Below are 17,131 nucleotides of genomic sequence, written 5' to 3' on the forward strand. Positions count from 1 at the left end.
AAGACTCTCTAATTTGCAATTTTCCGCTTCTGTTAAGCTTCCGTTTCCTCGAGAAATCCGCTTAGGAAGTTCCAAATTCGATTCTGGTTCCATTTTATTGTATCCCAAACATAATAATAGCTTTACATTCGTTATTTTCTTCTTCTTTTTTTTTTTTCTATTTTCTGGGAACATTTAGCGATTTTTGTTATCGTGAGCCAGTTCTATACGGAAAGGTGTGAAGCAGATTACTCGGGAGACGGTTAACTCATTAAAAACAATTATTTCTACTGTTTTATCCATAATTTACGTAAACGATTGCGACACGAGGACTGCCCAGGGAGGTCACCCATCCTAGCTCCGCCTTCGCGCCAGGTTGCTTCACTTCATGGTTCTAATTGGGTGAGAGCAGTGCCGCGTGTTGTCCATCGTTCGCTCCACATGTACTCGAAGGATATAAGAATAAACATCCCACTCAATGTCGGGTGCGATCATACCAGCAATAATGCACCGCATCCCATCAGAACTCCGAAGTTAAGCGTGCTTGGGCGAGAGCAGTACTAGGATGGGTGACCCCCTGGAATGTCCTTGTGATGCATTCCTTTTCGTGTTTTTCTATTTTTGATTACTTGTTGACAGAAGATTTTCGGCTGAAGTTAAGCGTGCATGGGCGAGAGCAGTACTAGGATGGGTGACCCCCTAGGAAGTCCTCGTGTTGCACCCTTTTTTGTGTTTTTCCATTTTTAATTACTTGTTGACAGACGAATTTCGGCTCAAATCATCTGAATCTCGATCAGGACTAGATAAAACATGTGAAATCAACGTAGCTCGGGTATTGCCGGATTTGGACAAAATTGTCGCCTAATTTGATTGTAAACGGGCAAACGAACGACACTCCTTACTCCGCAATGAGCTGGCGAGAGTTTAGCCGAATTCCTTCTCTAAGACCCTCTAATTTGCTATTTTTCGCTTCTGTTAAGCTTCCGTTTCCTCGAGAAATCCGCATAGGAAGTTTGAAATTCGATTCCGATTCCATTTTATCGTATCCTAAGAATAATAATAGCTTTACATTCGCTATTTCTTCTTCTTATTTTTTTTTCTATTTTCTGGGAACATTTAGCGATTTTTGTTGTCGTGAGCCGATTCTGTGCAGAATGGTATGACGCAGATTACTTCGGAGACGGTTAACTCATTAAAAACAATTATTTCGACTGTTTTATCCATAATTTACGTAAACGGTCACAACACGAGGACTGCCCAGGGAGGTCACCCATCCTAGCTCTGCCATCGCGCTTCACTTCATGGTTTTGATTGGGTGAGAGCAGTGCCGCCTGTTGTCCATCGCCCGCTCCACACGTACTCGAGGGATATAAGAATAAACATCCCACTCAATGTCGGGTGGAATCATACCAGCACTAATGCATCGGATCCCATCAGAACTTCGAAGTTAACCGTGCTTGGGCGAGAGCAGTACTAAGATGGGTGACCCCCTGGGAAGTCCTCGTGTTTCACCCTTTTTCGTGTTTTGTAGTTTTTATTACTTGTTGACATACTATTTTCGGCTCAAATCATCTGAATCTCGATCGGGACCAGATAAAACATGTGAAATCAACGTAGCTCGGGCACTGCCGGATTTGGACAAAATTGTAGCCTAATTTGATTGTAAACGGGCAAACGAACGAGACTCCTTACTCCGCAATGAGCTGGCGAGAGTTTAGCCGAATATCATCTCTAAGACCCTCTAATTTGCGATTTTTCGCTTCTGTTAAGCTTTCGTTTCCTCGAAAAATCCGCATAGGACGTTTGAAATTCGATTCCGGTTCCATTTTATCGTATCCTAGGAATAAAAATAGCTTTACATTCGCTATTTCTTCTTCTTTTTTTTTTCTATTTTCTGGGAACATTTAGTGATTTTTGTTGTCGTGAGCCGGTTCTGTGCGGATGGGTATGACGAAGATTACTCTGGAGACGGTTAACTCATTAAAAACAATTATTTCGACTTTTTAATCCATAATTTACGTAAACGGTCCCGACACGAGGACTGCCCAGGGAGGTCACCCATCCTCGTTCTGCCATCGCGCCAGGACGCTTAACTTCATGGTTCTGATTGGGTGAGAGCAGTGCTGTATGTTGTCCATCGCCGCCCGCTCCACACGTACTCGAGGGATATAAGAATAAACATCACACTCAATGTCGGGTGCGATCATACCAGCACTAATGCACCGGATCCCATCAGAACTCCAAAGTTAAGCGTGCTTGGGCGAGAGCAGTACTAGGATGGATGACCCATTGGGAATTCCTCGTGTTGCACCCCTTTTCGTGTTTTTCTATTCTTGATTACTTGTTGACAGACGATTTTCAGCTCAAATCATCTGAATCTCGATCGGGACAAGATAAGACATGTGAAATCAACGTAGCTCGGGCACTGCCGTATTTGGACAAAATTGTAGTCTAATTTGATTGTAAACGGGAAAACGAACGAAATTCATTACTCCGCAATGAGCTGGCGAGAATACAGCCAAATTCCTTCTCTAAGACCCTCTGATTTGCGATTTTAAGCTTCTGTTAAGATTCCGTTTCCTCGAGAAATCCGCTTAGAAAGTTCGAAATTTTATTCCGGTTCCATTTTATAGTATCCTAGGCATAATAATAGCTTTACATTCGCTATTTTCTTATTCTTATTTTTTTCTATTTTCTGGAAAAATTTAGAAATTTTTGTTGTCGTGAGCCAGTTCTGTGCGGAAGGGTATAACGCAGATAACTCCGGAGACGGTTAACTCATTAAAAACAATTAGTTCGATTGTTTTAGCCAAAATTTACGTAAACAGTCGCGATCCGAGGACTTCCCGGGCGGTCACCCACCCTAGCTCTGCCATCACGCCAGAACGCTTAACTTCATGGTTCTGATTGGGCGAGAGCAGTGCCGCGTTTTGTCCATCGCCGCCCGTTCCACACGTACTCGAGGGATATAAGAATAAACATCCCACTCATTGTCGGATGCGATCATACCGGCACTAATGCACTGGATCCCATCAGAACTCCGAAGTTAAGCGTGCTTGGGCGAGAGCAGTACTAGAATGGGTGACTCATTGGGAAGTCCTCGTGTTGCACCCCTTTTCGAGTTTTTCTATTTTTGATTAATTGATGACAGTTGATTTTCGGTTCAAATCATCTGAATCTCGATCGGGACCAGATAAGAATGTGAAATCCACGTAGCTCGGGCACTGCCGGATTTGGACAAAATTGTAGCCTAATTTGATTATAAACGGGCAAACGAACGAGACTCTTTACTCCGCAATGAGCTGGCGAGATTTTAGCCGAATTCCTTCTCTAAGACCCTCTAATTTGCGATTTTCCGCTTCTGTTAAGCTTCCGTTTCCACGAGAAATCAGCTTAGGAAGTTTGAAATTCGATTCTGGTTCCATTTTATCCTATCCCAGGCATGATAATTGCTTTACATTCGTTGTTTTCTTCTTCTTATTTTTTTTCTATTTTCTGTGAACATTTAGCAACTTTTGTTGTCGTGAGCCGGTTCTGTGCGGAAGGGTATGATGCAGATTACTCTAGAGACGGTTAACTCATTAAAAACAATTATTTCGATTGTTTTAGCCTTAATTTACGTAAACGGTCGTGACACGAGGACTGCTCAAGGAGGTCACCCATCCTAGCTCTGCCATCTCGCCAGAACGCTTAACTTCATGGTTCTGATTGGGAGAGAGCACTGCCGCGTGTTGTCCATCGCCGCCCACTCCACACGTACTCGAGGGATATAAGAATAAACATCCCACTCAATGTCTGGTGCGATCATACCAGCACTAATGCACCGGATCACGTCAGAACTCCGAAGTTAAGCGTGCCTGGGCGAGAGCAGTACTAGGATGGGTGACCCCCTGGGATGTCTTCGTGATGCACCCATTTTCGTGTTTTTCTATTTTTGATTACTTGTTGACAGACGATTTTCGGCTGAAGTTAAGCGTGCTTGGGCGAGAGCAGTACTAGGATGGGTGGCCCCCTAGAAAGTCCTCGTGTTGCACCCCTTTTCGTGTTTTTCTATTCTTGATTACTTGTTGACAGATGATTTTCGGCTCAAATCATCTGAATCTCGATCGGGACAAGATAAAACATGTGAAATCAACGTAGCTCGGGCACTGCCGGATTTGGACAAAATTGTAGCCTAATTAGATTGTAAACGGGCAAACGAACGAGATTCTTTACTCCGCAATGAGCTGGCGAAAATACAGCCGAATTCCTTCTCTAAGACCCTCTAATTTGCGATTTTAAGCTTCTGTTAAGATTCCGTTTCCTCGAGAAATCCGCTTAGAAAGTTCGAAATTTGATTCCGGTTCCATTTTATAGTATCCTAGGCATAATAATAGCTTTACATTCGCTATTTTCTTATTCTTATTTTTTTCTATTTTCTGGAAAAATTTAGAAATTTTTGTTGTCGTGAGCCAGTTCTGTGCGGAAGGGTATGACGCAGATACTTCCGGAGACGGTTAACTCATTAAAAACAATTATTTCGACTGTTTTAGCCATAATTTACGTAAACAGTCGCGATCCGAGGACTTCCCGGGCGGTCACCCACCCTAGCTCTGCCATCACGCCAGAACGCTTAACTTCATGGTTCTGATTGGGCGAGAGCAGTGCCGCGTTTTGTCCATCGCCGCCCGTTCCACACGTACTCGAGGGATATAAGAATAAACATCCCACTCAATGTCGGATGCGATCATACCAGCACTAATGCACTGGATCCCATCAGAACTCCGAAGTTAAGCGTGCTTGGGCGAGAGCAGTACTAGAATGGGTGACTCATTGGGAAGTCCTCGTGTTGCACCCCTTTTCGAGTTTTTCTATTTTTGATTAATTGATGACAGATGATTTTCCGTTCAAATCATCTGAATCTCGATCGGGACCAGATAAGAATGTGAAATCCACGTAGCTCGGGCACTGCAGGATTTGGACAAAATTGTAGCCTAATTTGATTATAAACAGGGAAACGAACGAGACTCATTACTCCGCAATGAGCTGGCAAGATTTTAGCCGAATTCCTTCTCTAAGACCCTCTAATTTGCGATTTTCCGCTTCTGTTAAGCTTCCGTTTCCACGAGAAATCAGCTTAGGAAGTTCGAAATTCAATTCTGGTTCCATTTTATCGTATCCCAGGAATAATAATACCTTTACATTCGTTATTTCCTTCTTCTTATTTTTTTATATTTTCTGGGAACATTTATCGATTTTTGTTGTCGTGAGCCGGTTCTGTACGGAAGGGTATGACGCAGATTACTCCGGAGACGGTTACATCATTAAAAACAATTATTTCGACTGTTTTATACATAATTTACGTAAACGGTCGCGACACGAGGACTTCCGAGGGAGGTCACCCATCCTAGCTCTGCCATCGCGCCAGAACGCTTAACTTCATGGTTATGATTGGGCGAGACCAGTGCCGCGTGTTGTCCATCGCCGCCCGCTCCACACGTACTCGAGGGATATAAGAATAAACATCCCACTCAAAGTTGCGTGCGATCATACCAGCACTAATGCACCGGATCTCATCAGAACTCCGGAGTTAAGTGTGCTTGGGCGAGAGCAGTACTAGGATGGGTGACCCCCTGGGATGTCTTCGTGATGCACCCCTTTTCGTGTTTTTCTATTTTTGATTACTTGTTGACAGACGATTTTCGGCTGAAGTTAAGCGTGCTTGGGCGAGAGCAGTACTAGGATGGGTGGCCCCCTAGAAAGTCCTCGTGCTGCACCCCTTTTCGTGTTTTTCCATTTTTAATTACTTGTTGACAGACGAATTTCGGCTCAAATCATCTGAATCTCGATCCGGACAAGATAAAACATGTGAAATCAACGTAGCTCGGGCACTGCCGGATTTGGACAAAATTGTAGCCTAATTAGATTGTAAACGGGCAAACGAACAAGACTCATTACTCCGCAATGAGTTGGCGAGAGTTTAGCCGAATTATTTCTCTAAGACCCTCTAATTTGCAATTTTCCGCTTCTGTTAAGCTTCCGTTTCTACGAGAAATTCGCTTAGGAAGTTCGAAATTCGATTCTGGTTCCATTTTATCATATCCCAGGCATAATAATTGCTTTACATTCCTTGTTTTCTTCTTCTAATTTTTTTCTATTTTCTGGAAATATTTAGCGACTTTTGTTGTCGTGAGCCGGTTCTGTGCAAAAAGGGTATGATGCAGATTACTCTGGAGATGGTTAACTCATTAAAAACAATTTTTTCGATTGTTTTAGCCTTAATTTACGTAAACGGTCGCGACACGAGGACTGCTCAGGGAGGTCACCCATCCTAGCTCTGCCATCGCGCCAGAACGCTTAACTTCATGGTTCTGATTGGGCGAGTGCAGTGCCGCGTGTTCTCCATCGCCGCCAGCTCCACACGTACTCGAGGGATATATAAATAAACATCCCACTCAATGTCCGGTGCGATCATACCAGCACTAATGCAACGGATCCCGTTAGAACTCCGAAGTTAAGCGTGCTTGGGCGAGACCAGTACTAGGATGGGTGACCCCCTGGGAAGTCCTCGTGTTGCACCCCTTTTCGTGTTTTTCTATTTTTGATTACTTGTAGACAGACGATTTTTGGCTCAAATCCTCTGAATCAAGATCGGGACCAGATAAAACATGTGAAATCAACGTAGCTCGGGCACTGTCGGATTTGGACAAATTTTTAGCCTAATTTGATTGTAAACGGGCAAACGAACGAGACTCATTACTCCGCAATGAGCAGGCGAGAGTTTAGCCGAATTCTTTCTCGAAGACCCTCTAATTTGCGATTTTCCGCTTCTGTTAAGCTTCCGTTTCCTCGAGAAATCCGCTTAGGAAGTTCGAAATTCGAGTCCGGTTCCATTTTATCGTATCCCAGATATAATAATAGCTTTACATTCGCTATTTTCTTCTTCTTATTTTTTTTTTATTTTCTGAGAACATTTAGCGATTTTTGTTGTCGTGAGCCGGTTCTGTGCAGAAGGGTATGGCGCAGATTACTCCGAAGACGGTTAACTCATTAAAAACAATTATTTCGACTGTTTTATCAATAATTTACGTAAACGGTCGCGACACGAGGAATGCCTAGGGAGGTCACCCATCCTAGCTCTGCCATCGCGCCAGATCGCTTAACTTCATGGTTCTGATTGAGCGAGAACAAAGCCGCGTGTTGTCCATCCCGCCCGCTCCACAGGTATTCGAGGAATATAAGAATAAACATCCCACTCAATGTCAGGTGCGATCATACCAGCACTAATGCATCGGATCCCATCAGAACTCCAAAGTTAAGCGTGCTTGGACGAGAGAAGTACTAGGATGGGTGACCCCTTGGGAAGTCCTCGTGTTGCACCCCTTTTCGTGTTTTTCTATTTTTGATTACTTGTTGACAGACGATTTTCGGCTCAAATCATCTGAATCTCGATCGAGACCAGATAAGACATGTGAATCAACGTGGCTCGGGCACTGCCGGATTTGGACAAAATTGTAGCCTAATTTTATTGGTAACGGGCAAGCGAACGAGACTCATTACTCCGCAATGAGCTGGCGAGATTTAATCCGAATTTTTTCTCTAAGGCCCTCTAATTTGTCATTTTCTGCTTCAGTTAAGCTTGCGCTTCCTCGAGAAATCCGTTTAGGAAGTCCGAAATTCGATTCCGGTTCTATTTTATCGTATCCAGGAATAATAATAGCTTTACATTTGCTATTTTTTTCTTCTTATTTTTTTCTATTTTCTTGGAACATTAAGCGATTTTTGTTGTCGTGAGCCGCTTCTGTGCGGAAGGGTATGACGCAGATTACTCCAGAGACGATTAACACATTAAAAACAATTATTTCGACTGTTTTAGCCATATTTTACGTAAACGGTCGCGACACGAGGACTGCCCAGGGAGGTCACCCATCCTAGCTCCGCCATCGCGCCAGAAAGCTTAACTTCAAGGTTCTGATTGGGCGAGAGCAGTGCCGCGTGTTGTCCCTTGCCGCCCGCTCCACACGTACTCGAAAGATATAAGAATAAACATCTCACTCAATGTCGGGTGCGATCATACCAGCACTAATGCACCGGATCCCATCAGAACTCCGAAGTTAAGCGTGCCTGGGCGAGAGCAGTACTAGGATGGGTGGCCCCCTGGAAATACCTCGTGTTGCACCCCTTTTCGTGTTTTTCTATTTTTGATTACTTGTTGACAGACGATTTTCGGCTCAAATCATTTGAATCTCGATCGAGACCAGATAAGACATGTGAATCAACGTAGCTCGGGCACTGCCGGATTTGGACAAAATTGTAGCCTAATTTTATTGGTAACGGGCAAGCGAACGAGACTCATTACTCTGCAATGAGCTGGCGAGATTTAAGCCGAATTCTTTCTCTAAGACCCTCTAATTTGCGATTTTCCGCTTCAGTTAAGCTTGCGCTTCCTCAAGAAATCCGTTTAGGAAGTCCGAAATTCGATTCCGGTTCTATTTTATCGTATCCCAAGCATAATAATAGCTTTACATTCGCTATTTTCTTCTTCTTATTTTTTTCTATTTTTGGAAACATTAAGCGATTTTTGTTGTCGTGAGCCGCTTCTGTGCGGAAGGGTATGACGCAGATTACTCCGGACACGTTTAACTCATTAAAAACAATTATTTCGACTGTTATATCCATATTTTACGTAAACGGTCGCGACACGAGGTCTTCCCAGGGAGGTCACCCATCCAAGCTCTGCCATCGCGCCAGAACGCTTAACTTCATGGTTATGATTGGGCGAGAGCAGTGCCGCGTGTTGTCCATCGCCGCCCGCTCCACACGTACTCGAGGGATATAATAATAAACATGCCACACAATGTCGGGTGCGATCATACCAGCACTAATGCACCGGATCCAATCAGAACTCCGAACTTAAGCGTGCTAGGATGGGTGACCGCCGGATCCAATCAGTACTCCGAACTTCATGGTTCGGATTGGGCGAGAGCAGTGCCGCGTGTTGTCCATCGCCGCCCGATTCCCATATACTCGAGGGATATAAGAATAAACATCCCACTCAATGTCAGGTGCGATCATACCAGTACTAATGCACCGGATTCCATCAGAACTCCGAAGTTAAGCGTGCTTGGTCGAGAGCAGTACTAGGATGGGTGACCCCTTGGGAAGTCCTCGTGTTGAACCCTTTTTCGTGTTTTTCTATTTTTGATTACTTGTTGACACACGATTTTTGGCTCAAATCATCTGAATCTCGATCGGGACCAGATAAGACATGTGAAATCAACGTAGCTCGGGCACTGCAGGATTTGGACAAAATTGTAGGCTAATTTGATTGTAAACGGGCAAACGAACGAGACTTATTACTCCGCAATGAGCTGGCGAGATTTTAGCCGAATTCCTTCTCTAAGACCCTCTAATTTGCGATTTTCCGCTTCTGTTAAGCTTCTGTTTCCTCAAGAAATCCGCTTAGGAAGTTCGAAATTCGATTCCTGTGCGGAAGGGTATGATGCAAATTACTTCGGAGACGGTTAACTCATTAAAAACAATTATTTCGACTGTTTTAGCCATAATTTATGTAAACGGTCGCGACACAAGAACTTCTCAGGTAGGTCACCCATCCTAGCACTGCCATCGCTCCAGAACGCTTAACTTCATGATTCTGAATAGGCGAGAGCATTGCCGCGTGTTGTCCATCGCCGCTCGCTCCACACGTACTCGAGGGATATAAGAATAAACATCCCACTCAATGTCGGGTGCGATCATACTAGCACTAATGCACCGGATCCCATCAGAACTCCGAAGTTAAGCTTGCTTGGGCGAGAGCAGTACTAGGTTGGGTGACCCCCTGGGAAGTCCTTGTGTTACACCACTTTTCGTGTTTTTCTATTTTTGATTACTTGTTGACAGATGATTTTTGGCTAAAATCGTCTAAATCTGGATCGGGACAAGATAAAACATGTGAAATCAACGTAGCTCGGGCAGTGCTGGATTTGGACAAAATTGTAGGCTAATTTGATTGTAAACGGGCAACCGAACGAGACTCATTACTCCGCAATGAGGTGGCGAGATTTTAGCCGAATTCTTTCTCTAAGACCCTCTAATTTGCGATTTTTCGCTTCTGTTAAGCTTCCGTTTTCTCGAGAAATCCGCTTAGGAAGTTCGAAATTCGATTCCAGATCCATTTTATCGTATCTCATGCATAAAAATAGCTTTACATTCGCTATTTTCTTCTTCTTATTTTTTTCTATTTTCTGGGAACATTTAGCGATTTTTTTTATCGTGAGCCAGTTCTATACGGAAGAGTATGACGCAAATTACTCCGGAGAGGGTTAACTTATTAAAAACAATTATTTCGACTGTTTTATCCATATTTTACGTAAACGGTCGCGACACGAGGACTGCCCAGGGAGGTCCACCCATCCTAGCTCTGCCATCGCGCCAGAAAGCTTAACTTCATGGTTCTGATTGGGCGAGAGCAGTGCCGCGTGTTGTTCCTCGCCGCCCGCTCCACACGTACTCGAATGATATAAGAATAAACTAGCACTAATGCACCTGATCCCATCAGAACTCCGAAGTTAAGCGTGCCTGGGCGAGAGCAGTACTAGGATGGGTGGCCCTCTGGAAAGTCCTCGTGTTGCACGCCTTTTCGTGTTTTTCTATTTTTGATTACTTGTTGACAGACGATTTTCAGCTCAAATCTTCTGAATCTCGATCTGGACCAGATAAGACATGTGAAATCAACGTATCTCGGGCACTGCCGGGTTTGGACAAAATTGTAGGCTAATTTGATTGTAAACGGGCAAACGAACGAGACTCATTACTCCGCAATGAGCTGGCGAGATTTTAGCAGAATTCCTTCTCTAAGACCCTCTAATTTGCGATTTTACGCCTCCGTTAAGCTTCTGTTTCCTCGAGAAATCCGCTTAGGAAGTTCGAAATTCGATTCCGGTTCCATTTTATCGTATCCCAGGCATAATAATAGCTTTACATTCGCTATTTTATTCTTCTTATTTTTTTCCTTTTATTTTTGGAACATTTAGCGATTTTTGTTGTCGTGAACCGGTCCTTTGCTGTAGGGTATGACGCAGATTACTCCGGAGACGGTTAACTCATTAAAAACAATTAATGCACCGGATCCCATCAAAACTCCGAAGTTAAGCGTGCTTGGTCGAGAGCAGTACTAGAATGGGTGACCCCCTGGGAAGTCCTCGTGTTGCACCCCTTTTCGTGTTTTTCTATTTTTGATTACTTGTTGACAGACGATTTTCGGCTTAAATCATCTGAATCTCGATCGGGACAAGATAAGACATGAGAAATCAACGTAGCTCGGGTGCTGCCGGATTTGGACAATATTGTAGGCTAATTTGATTGCAAACGGGCTACGAACGAGACTCATTACTGCGCAATGAGGTGGAGAGATTTAGCCGAATTCTTTCTCTGAGACACTTTAATTTGCGATTTTCCACTTCTGTTAAGCTTCTGTTTTCTCGAGAAATCTGCTTAGGAAGTTCGAAATTCGATTCCGGTTCCATTTTATCGTATCCCAGGCATAATAACGGATTTACATTCGCTATTTTCTTCTTCTTATTTTTTTTCTATTTTCTAGAAAAATTTAGCAATTTTTGTTGTCATAAGCCGGTTCTGTGCGGAAAAGTTTGACGCAGATTACTCCGGAGACGGTTAACTCATTAAAAACAATTATTTCGACTGTTTTATTCATAATTTACGTAAACAGTCGCGACACGAGTACCGCCCAGGGAGGTCACCGATCCTAGCTCTGCCATAGCGCCAGAACGCTTAACTTCATGGTTCTGATTGGGCGAGAGCAGTGACGCGTGTTGTCCATCGCCGCCCGTTCCAAACGTACTCGAGGAATATAAGAATAAACATCCCACTCAATGTCGGGTGCGATCATACATGCACTAATGCACCGGATCCCATCAGAACTCCGTAGTTAAGCGTGCTTGGGCGAGAGCAGTACTAGGATGGGTGACCCCCTGGAAGTCATTGTGTTGCACCCCTTTTCGTGTTTTTCTATTTTTGATTACTTGTTGAGAGACGATTTTCGGCTCAAATAATCTGAATCTCTATCGGGACTAAATAAGATATGTGAAATCAACGTAGCTCGGGCACTACTGGATTTGGACAAAATTGTAGGATAATTTGATTGTAAACGGGCAAACGAACAAGACTCATTACTTTGCAATGAGCTGGCGAGATTTTAGCCGAATTCCTTCTCTAAGACCCTCTAATTTGCGAGTTTCCGCTTCTGTTAAGCTTCCGTTTCCTCGAGAAATCCGTTTAGGAAGTCCGAAATTCGATTCCGGTTCCATTTTATCGTATCCCAGGCATAATAACAGCTTTACATTCTCTATTTTCTTCTTCTTCTTTTTCTATTTTCTGGGAACATTTAGCGATTTTTGTTGTCGTGAGCCGGTTCTGTGCGGAAGGGTATGACGCAGATTACTTCAGAGACTGTTAACTCATTAAAAACAATTATTTCGATTGTTTTATCCATAATTTACGTAAACGATCGCGACACGAGGACTTTCGAGGGAGGTCACCCATCCTTGCTCTGCCATCGCGCCAGAACGCTTAACTTTATGGTTCTGTTTGGGCGAGAGCAGTGTCGCGTTTTGTCCATCGCCGCCCGCTCCACACGTACTCGAGGGATATAAGAATAAACAACCCACTCAATGTCGGGTGCGATCATACTAGCACTAATGCACCGGATCCCATCAGAACTCTGAAGTTAAGCGTGCTTGGTGAGAGCAGTACTAGGATGGCTGACCCCTAGGGAATTCCACGTGTTGCACCCCATTTCGTGTTTTTCTATTTTTGTTTACTTGTTGACAGACGATTTTTGGCACAAATCATCTGAATCTCGATCGGGACCAGATAAGACATGAGAAATTAACGTAGCTCGGGCACTGCCGGATTTGGAGAAAATTGTAGGCTAATTTGATTGTAAACGGGCAAACGAACGAGACTCCTTACTCCGCAATGAGCTGGCAAGATTTTAGCCGACTTTCTTCTCTAATACCCTCTAATTTGCGAATTTACGCTTCTGTTAAGCTTCCGTTTCCTCGAGAAATCCGCCTAGGAAGTCCGAAATTCGATTCCGGTTCCATTTTATCGTATCCTAGGAATAATAACGGATTTACATTTGCTATTTTCTCCTTCTTATTTTTTTTCTATTTTCTGGGAACATTTATTGATTTTTGTTGTCATGAGCCGGTTCTGTGCGGAAGGGTATGACGCAGATACAAACAAGACAACAGCCGGATACTCCGGTGAGAATAAATCCCAGTATAAATAATGTATACATGCAGTTAACTGAATTAACATAAAAGCATGAATTATATCTTATCACATGTAGCATAGTCAATAACATGTATCAATACCAATCTGTAAATAAAACATGAATCGTAATCTACGAAACATAAACCAATACGGATCTGTAAATCAAGTTCTAGTCTCGATATCTAAGACTCGACTCATCTCTTATTCTAATCTAGGGATCCCGATCTAATTTAGACTTTGGTATGCTGTATCGAGTGTCTACAATAGACGTCGATCTACATCTAAGCTCATCGATACACCGTAAGTCTAGAGTCTACGCAGTTCTAACAAAGACTCGGCGATTCTGCCCTAGCTAGGCTGATCTGCCCTAGACTCAAACTCTGGCTCTGCTATAATTCAATAGACTAAACATATCAATATGATAATCTGCAAATATCAATGCAATAAGGTAAAGTATGTGATTTTGGGAAACTCAAGTCAAACCTAACTCGAGTTGTGCAATCCCGAATCAACATTTATTTATATCTTTATCTTCTCGATCCGACGAAGACGAAGTCTCGTATTCCAATCTGTCCATAACCAGTCTTGCAATGACAATCGCATAAATACAATATTAGTATATAAATCAATTCAAGACTTGTTCTGATCAATACTCAAACCAATACATAATCTGATCCATATCTGAACAAGGCACAATCTAATTAATATCAACGATATCACGATACAATCGAAATCATTACTGAATCTGATCAATCTAAATAAATACTGAATCTAATCAATATCAATCTACTGATGTTTCGACGGCATAACAATACAGTCACGATAACCCCGTCTATCTCAACATCACAGATATAATATCAGAATTCATAACCAGTATCAGTACAACTCATAATCTGAATAATAACACAATTCTGGTATAGAATCTCAACTAAATCAACTCTGAAATTCATAACAATTTCATAAACAGTCTATTCTTTAATCTGACTTCGATTCTATGATGTCTAACGTGTCAAGAACATCATATATGAATTCCATTTAATTCTGACAACATCATAATTTCAGAACATGTCTAAACGTAACAAAACTTACGTCCAGTTGTAGCATGCGCTGATTGGAACACAGTACTGAAGTCGGATTCAAAAACAGACGGACGGATTTTTCATAAATCTCGATCAAAAGCAGAAGCTGCTTCTTCTGTTCCTTTCTTTCTTTTTCCTTCTGAGAATTACCGTTTGTATGTTTATATATATATACATACATATTTCGTGCATGCAAGGCAAGTGGCTCACTTCTTCATAAAACACGTCTCGCGCATATGCGCGACCACAATCGGCGCATATGCGCGAGACACTCGGTCTCCGCGCATATCCTGTACATCGCCTCGCGCATATGCGCGACTCATCTCCGCGCATATGCGCGAGACCCTCTGGAGTCACTCGCATAGGCTTCGCGCATATGCGCGACATCTTCCGCGCATATGCGCGAGGTCTTCTGCCTGTTTGGCGCATGTGCGCGCATCCGATCGCGCATGTGCGCCGATGCTACTGTCCTCGCACATCCATTTTCACACGCTATCTCATTTCGTGTCTCGGTTAGTGAAACGTCCTGCTCTTTTTATTGCTTTAAAAGTACTAGAAATTTTTTTTTTCCTCTGTCTAAAATTTTCGGCTTTCAGTAAAATATTTTTATAAAATATTTTAACCCTTAAAATAAAATACCAACCATCTAGCATTTTAAAAATCAAGTGCAATGGCCATAAAATAAAATCGTCGCATGATTACAAAACCTAAAAAGCAATAAATTTGAAAAGTAAAGCCCATACTAAACCTCTCAAAATCTCTCAAAAGCATAAGTAAATCGTCTTAAAATCTTTAAGTAAAATCATAAAGCATAATGCGGAAAATGTAGCGCTGGTCCTCGGGTTATGTGCGCCTTCAGTCCAGTCAAATCACTCATCAAGTCCTCCCTCAATACCACCTGCATCCATCACACCTATTGAGTCTAAAGACTCAACACAACATAATCTTGATAACGAGTAATACGTAATACAGTCAACATATAACGGTGAAAAATATTTGTACTTAAAATATCATTTTCATGAAGATGCACAAACATAAACATTTTTGTAAATATTTTCATGATGCATAAAACTTTAAACATAAACATTTTCATAAAATACTTTTTCATGACATGCAATCATAAACCTTAACCTTTTCCCTTTTTTCTCAACATGACATGACATAAAACATTTTTCATGATCATAAACATTTTTCCTTTTTCTTTTCCTTTTCCTTTTCCTTTTGTTAAATTCAGATCGTTAATTGTGACTTTCCTGATCATGCTCATGAGGGTCGATGGATCCATCTACAAAAAACCACAGTACTGGGCGGCGAGGGACACCAGCAACACTCTCACCGGTCAACTGGGCCCTGGCCTATCATGATTCGAATAGAAATACGATCGTCGGGGCTCCCTCTGGGGCCTTTTCCCCTCAAGATATTCCTATTCTTCCGTTACCACAAAACCGTTACCACATATCCGTTACCACATATTCGCAATGATGGAAACACGATCGTCGGGCTCCTACTGGGACCATAACCCTTACGACGTCGCCAACATTAACGAATTAGTCACAATTATTTCACATCCTTCAACATTTTTCATTCGCATCACTTAAAAAAAATCATGAATATCATTACGTTTTTCATTTTTTTGAAACCAAGCATGCAACATGTATTTTAAATGTCTTCTTAAATCATAAAAATCCCTTAGACATTTAAAAATCATCATTTAATCATGAATAATTCATAAACATTTAAAAATAATCATATTTTCATAAAAATAGCATTTAGGACACTGCCATGACGTTTACTATGCTTTAGGTGCAAAAAGACCGTTTTACCCCTAGACGTAAAATTTTACCTTTTCGACTTTTTCCTTGATTTCATGACTCTAACATGTCCCAAATAATTATTTTAGCTTACGTGAATTTTTTTCATAATTTTATTTGGCTTAAATGTTAGACTTTTTCAATTATTTTTTCTTAATTATTTTGACGGTGTTTTAATCCCGAAAAATACCAAACTTTAATATAAAATTCCTAAATTATAAATTTAGTCTTTTTATATTATTTTAGCCCTTATGGACCCCGACTCGACCCCCGTGAGCCGTTTTCCAATTTTTTTCTTCTTTTAAATACCCTATTCGACACCTAAACTTCAACCCCGAGCCAACTTTCGATTTTCACGAGTTACCCCCGAGCAATATCGAACCAGAACCTGCCCAACATGTTGAAGTACCCTACTGGACTCTAACCTCACCAAGAAACCAGCCCAAACCACAAAAACGACAGCTTCCTAAGTAACCCCATGCTGGCCGAGACTTTCAGCTTTCATGGACTCTACGATTTTGGTGTCTAGACCCTAAGCCGACGCCCCAACCCCTGAACCAAATTATTGTGCACCACGCTAGGACCCTAGTGAGCCACCCTAGCCCAGCCCGTGACCCCGAGTTGAACCCCTCATCCCCTGGACCTGTGCGTAAACCCTGCACCAACTTGTGCATGGTTCTCGGGTGGAGTCCTAGCATAGCTAGGACTCTTCCCCAGCCCTGACCGTGAGTCCTAGCTTGGCTAGGACTCCCTCCTTGACTCTCTCGTGACCTTGGCTAGCCCCTGGAACCAGCCAACCCAACCCCAACCCCCTGAAATGAAAACCTGAACCCTCAACCCAAGACAGCAACTCGCGCTGCTTGGTGTTTTGTTTCTGCCATAACTTTTGGTGGTGATTAAGGTGAGTTGGTGTGATTCTAAAACAAGTGTAAACCACTCTTGATCCTTCCTTATGTCATGGCAGCCCCTTAACCAAATAATATA

General features: G+C 42.5%; 13 non-coding genes and 2 pseudogenes across 13 annotated transcripts; all 15 read left to right on the forward strand.

Moving 5' to 3' along the window:
* The first annotated feature begins 462 nt into the window (after window positions 1–462).
* On the forward strand, window positions 463–581 carry LOC142510777 (5S ribosomal RNA; annotated as a pseudogene).
* A 794-nt stretch (window positions 582–1,375) lies between these two features.
* On the forward strand, window positions 1,376–1,494 carry LOC142516801 (5S ribosomal RNA). Its single transcript, XR_012812576.1, has one exon. It is a non-coding gene; the product is annotated as a 5S ribosomal RNA (ribosomal RNA).
* Window positions 1,495–2,174: 680 nt separating this feature from the next.
* Window positions 2,175–2,293, forward strand: LOC142513961 (5S ribosomal RNA). The gene has a single exon (XR_012809880.1). It is a non-coding gene; the product is annotated as a 5S ribosomal RNA (ribosomal RNA).
* Window positions 2,294–2,974: 681 nt separating this feature from the next.
* Window positions 2,975–3,093, forward strand: LOC142515578 (5S ribosomal RNA). The gene has a single exon (XR_012811415.1). It is a non-coding gene; the product is annotated as a 5S ribosomal RNA (ribosomal RNA).
* Window positions 3,094–3,775: 682 nt separating this feature from the next.
* Window positions 3,776–3,894, forward strand: LOC142507997 (5S ribosomal RNA). The gene has a single exon (XR_012806231.1). It is a non-coding gene; the product is annotated as a 5S ribosomal RNA (ribosomal RNA).
* An 803-nt stretch (window positions 3,895–4,697) lies between these two features.
* Window positions 4,698–4,816, forward strand: LOC142515473 (5S ribosomal RNA). Its single transcript, XR_012811318.1, has one exon. It is a non-coding gene; the product is annotated as a 5S ribosomal RNA (ribosomal RNA).
* Window positions 4,817–5,497: 681 nt separating this feature from the next.
* Window positions 5,498–5,616, forward strand: LOC142508433 (5S ribosomal RNA). Its single transcript, XR_012806645.1, has one exon. It is a non-coding gene; the product is annotated as a 5S ribosomal RNA (ribosomal RNA).
* An 805-nt stretch (window positions 5,617–6,421) lies between these two features.
* Window positions 6,422–6,540, forward strand: LOC142515066 (5S ribosomal RNA). Its single transcript, XR_012810929.1, has one exon. It is a non-coding gene; the product is annotated as a 5S ribosomal RNA (ribosomal RNA).
* Window positions 6,541–7,222: 682 nt separating this feature from the next.
* Window positions 7,223–7,341, forward strand: LOC142514878 (5S ribosomal RNA). Its single transcript, XR_012810753.1, has one exon. It is a non-coding gene; the product is annotated as a 5S ribosomal RNA (ribosomal RNA).
* A 680-nt stretch (window positions 7,342–8,021) lies between these two features.
* Window positions 8,022–8,140, forward strand: LOC142513375 (5S ribosomal RNA). Its single transcript, XR_012809325.1, has one exon. It is a non-coding gene; the product is annotated as a 5S ribosomal RNA (ribosomal RNA).
* An 881-nt stretch (window positions 8,141–9,021) lies between these two features.
* On the forward strand, window positions 9,022–9,140 carry LOC142506988 (5S ribosomal RNA). Its single transcript, XR_012805257.1, has one exon. It is a non-coding gene; the product is annotated as a 5S ribosomal RNA (ribosomal RNA).
* Window positions 9,141–9,705: 565 nt separating this feature from the next.
* LOC142506503 (5S ribosomal RNA) lies at window positions 9,706–9,824 on the forward strand. The gene has a single exon (XR_012804792.1). It is a non-coding gene; the product is annotated as a 5S ribosomal RNA (ribosomal RNA).
* A 654-nt stretch (window positions 9,825–10,478) lies between these two features.
* Window positions 10,479–10,597, forward strand: LOC142512547 (5S ribosomal RNA; annotated as a pseudogene).
* Window positions 10,598–11,857: 1,260 nt separating this feature from the next.
* LOC142508542 (5S ribosomal RNA) lies at window positions 11,858–11,975 on the forward strand. The gene has a single exon (XR_012806750.1). It is a non-coding gene; the product is annotated as a 5S ribosomal RNA (ribosomal RNA).
* Window positions 11,976–12,655: 680 nt separating this feature from the next.
* LOC142509042 (5S ribosomal RNA) lies at window positions 12,656–12,773 on the forward strand. The gene has a single exon (XR_012807233.1). It is a non-coding gene; the product is annotated as a 5S ribosomal RNA (ribosomal RNA).
* Window positions 12,774–17,131: the final 4,358 nt, after the last annotated feature.

The sequence above is a fragment of the Primulina tabacum genome, chromosome 10, assembly GCF_025594145.1.
Source record: "Primulina tabacum isolate GXHZ01 chromosome 10, ASM2559414v2, whole genome shotgun sequence".
Taxonomy (NCBI): Eukaryota; Viridiplantae; Streptophyta; class Magnoliopsida; order Lamiales; family Gesneriaceae; genus Primulina; species Primulina tabacum.